The following is a 3798-nucleotide window of genomic DNA, read 5'->3' as shown; positions in this document are numbered from 1 at the left end:
ATCATGCGACCAGACAAGCAACAGTTTCATTCTCACTCGCGTGTTGCATTATTGTGATTAGTGTTGTTCATACAGACAACTCAAAAGTCCCCATTCAGCGTTTCCATCAAAGATCAAAAAGATTCTACATGTATGCACGGAGAATAATCATTCTTCGTACGCAGGCAATCATTCATCTCGTGTTGTGAATAGACCGATCCCCTTATTATACTGGGTTCGAGCACGGGGGCAACCTCACCCGCGAACGAGCTAGTTTTTGAACGTGACAGCATCTTTGACAGTGTGTTTCAGGTTTGTTTTGGAATGTCTTCTGCTTAGCTCAAGTGGTTTGCGATGGCTTCGAGCGGTGCTGAACCTCCTGCTGGTAGGAGCAGAGTCTCCGAGAGAGACATGGACTGTGATGCAGCTGCAGGATTTTTTCAAGGCGCGGGAGGGAACGATCTCGGGCCACAAACAGGAGTTACTCCAGAGGTGAGTTTTGTTGTTGTTGAAATATTCGAATCGCGAATCGTGTTGTGAGATGTATTTTGTGCCTAGGCTACAGCAGACCGTATTTCTTTCTCCTTGAGATCGGTGCTGAAGATAATAGTAACCTTTTTCTGGTCTGCCTTTTCCTCTCCAGAGCCATCTTCTATGAAGGTAACCGTGGTGCTGCCAAGTCACCAAGTCGCGATCGCGACCAGCAGCCCTGAAGTGGAAAAATCGATTTTCCAACGATCTGGTTGGACATAAGCCACTAAAGTACCTCTGATTTGCCTGTAGTGACAACAGCAGCCATCCTTGGACACCTTGCAAAGACAGGAAAAGCCACTGGTGGAAGCGACTGCTATGAGGTGACGATAGCAGTGGTGATCGCTGTTTTGTCCAGTCGAAGGGTTAGCCAACCCAGAGGAAGCATTAAAAAAACGATAAGCAGTGCGTGGTGTTTGTTGAGCGTGAAGAGCTAGAGGAGGACAGTGCAAACACATGGACGGAGTGGATGGTGTTTGAAGAACAGTGTGCTGTGTGCCGGCTAGTCTGGTGGTGATGGTGGTTTTTGTCAGCATGGATTCGTGCTGCTTCTTGTGCTGGAACACTTCTCGCCCAGGTCAGGAAGGCAGATTGCGTGCTCCCTGGCCCTCAGTCGGCAATGGGGCATTTGTTCCAGGAACATTACCCCGGAGCCAGTGATGAGTCGTACCTTTGAAAAGTCGAAGCTTGCTGTTAATCGCACGCGTAGCGCAGTGGATTGCTCCCTCTTCGAAGCACGAGGGTCAAAGCTTGCCGCTGTCTGCAGCAAAGTGTGTGTGCGGTTCTTTCGAACCTATGAATATACCCCCCCCCCTCTCTCTCTCTCTTAGGAAGACTGCATGTTGAGAGTGAACTATTTTCTAGTATATTTAATGTGAGACGGGCTGTTTACGCCCAAGATGAAGATACAGTTTTTTTCTGTTTCTATACGTTCCTGATAAAATACATTGTGACAGAGCTTTCGGTCATACTCCGCTGTACTACATCCTCAAACCGCCACCACCATGCGCTCTTGGCCGAACTAATGCACGAAGCATAAACACACCAGCACAGCAAGGACACTTCTGTTGACAGATATTGTTTACGCCCCTAGACAGCTGTTTCGTTTCTTCCAGCTCATCGTTAGAGGAGGATAGTAGCGGGATACTAATGATGATAATATAAGATGATAGACGGTTTATGGTCGGATATTGATGATTGGAGATCTAAGAAAGCAATGACCGTGATTGCGAAATGGATAATAATATCATGATTATATGCCAGTCTGGTAATGCGTTGTACTGGTGAACAGCATTGAAATCATCACTGCATTCGATGCAAATATTGAAAGAGTAAGAGAACTTGGTTGATTTGGTTGCATCTGCGACTGGCTACCGGGTGTTGTGATCAGCAATGTTACCATGAGAGAAAATAAGAGCGCAAGGATCTGTTGGGTCTTGTGCCGTGTCGGTGCGAGAACCCTAAGTGCATGGCAAAATAGAACTGTTTCATCCACAATGCAGAATGTCTTGCGGTACATGGCATTGATGACTGAACATCTCGCCAGCTCGCCCAAATGGGGATCATGTCCAAACGGAGGAACAAGACATGTTTCCAGCTCAGCTAGTTATATACCGTGAAACGGATGATTAACTTGTGCCACGCATGCCAGCTTCTGTTCCATTCGGCCCAGGCTTAGACACGTCAATGCCAATAGCAGCTGAGCCTCCATTACATGCTCATTGGCGATTTACGGCCGCCTCCAACTGTATCCGCCGTCCCTCAGCTTCCGTCTTCGCAGATCTGGCGTGGCGCAGTACATTTTCTCGGCTAGGCTCAAAGAAGTCCCACAGAGCGGTCTAAACACCTGAAAGCAAACCAGTCAGAAACTGGAGCGGCTCAGAGTCTTTCTTTATGTTATTGTACGTAAGCTGTTTTTCGGCTTTCTTCACCCCAGTCCTCACATCGTCCAACTGCTCCACGAGACTCTGTACACGAGCTCTACTTGCTGCCAGCTCCTGATGCAGATGCTGCACTTCCATTACAGGACCAAACTGCACTAAGCCAGGTTCCTTTCCATATCAAAGTACCGTTGCCTCTCAGCAAAATACTGGTTTGGGAGCATGGGGAGCTCGTGATGCAGACGCTGCACTTCCATGACCGAACTGCACTAGGCTCAGCAGGTACTGTTTTGCGAGCATGGGGAGCAGAGCGCCCAGACTCCACTCTCTTGCGAAAAGCAAACCTGGTACCGTAGGACAGCTGTTTGGGTTCCTGGACTCATCCTGCCCTTGTAGAGCTGGGCAAAACGATTTCGATTTCGGGATCGAAATGATCGCTGCAACTCAAATATTCAGAGTGACCCTAAAACTACGTCCTTCCTCACGGGGGATAGCCTGGATCCGCTTGCTCCAGGCCGCTGTGGCTCCACACGAGGAAAGGAGTGAAATGACTTGTTTGCTTCGTCCTCCTGTTCTGACAGTGAGGAACGCAGCAATGATCCTGAGAAGGCATCCTGAAGTCGTAAAAAGGAAGACGTCTAAACTAAAACAAAACAGCTCAAATCAAAAGTCCTTGTCACATTTTTGTAGACAGGCTTGCACTGCATGTAGATTTCGCGTGCTCTGCACTTCGCATGCGAGAAGTCACGCACAGCCGAGGTGAGGTTGGTCGCGTGTGTGCAGCAGGATCCCTTGCTCGAACCCAGACAATAATAAGAGGATCGGTCTATTGATAGAAAATGACCACCACAGGCTCTTTGCTTGCTTGTCTTTGCTTGTCTGAATTCTTGCACCTACATCTACATGTAAGTAATTCCTGCGTCACCAGATACAGTGTAGATCTACAATGTAAACAGACTTTTCTCGCCATCAAGGAATCTGGCAAGTTTACCCACACGTACACCGAGACTAAGAAGTAATAATAATTGAAAAGAATAATATAATTATAAAGGACCAACACGGCAGCGGTATTGACTACAGGTGGAATTGCACTAATCATCATTGAAGGAGAAATGAAAGGCCAGACACAGAGAGTTACTTGGGGGCACAGCAGCAGCCATTGTGAGCATACATGTACATCTACAATGTATTTACTATTCACAATTACAACATATTCGGCTTTGATACGAGGACATCCCACCATTCATGTACATGTATCTTGGTAGAGTAACTGGCACGCTTGGCCCACGCAAAGAGACAGTTGAGTTCAACAAAGGCAATGCCTCTGCGAGCAGGTGCAGTCTTGGAGAATTCTCACAACAAAAGATTGCCTGGGGACTTCGAAAGTCTTCCATTCGCTATAGGCAGT

This window comes from Sycon ciliatum, chromosome 6 (genome assembly GCF_964019385.1).
Source record: "Sycon ciliatum chromosome 6, ocSycCili1.1, whole genome shotgun sequence".
NCBI classification, from domain to species: Eukaryota; Metazoa; Porifera; class Calcarea; order Leucosolenida; family Sycettidae; genus Sycon; species Sycon ciliatum.
This window is presented reverse-complemented; position numbering follows the sequence as displayed.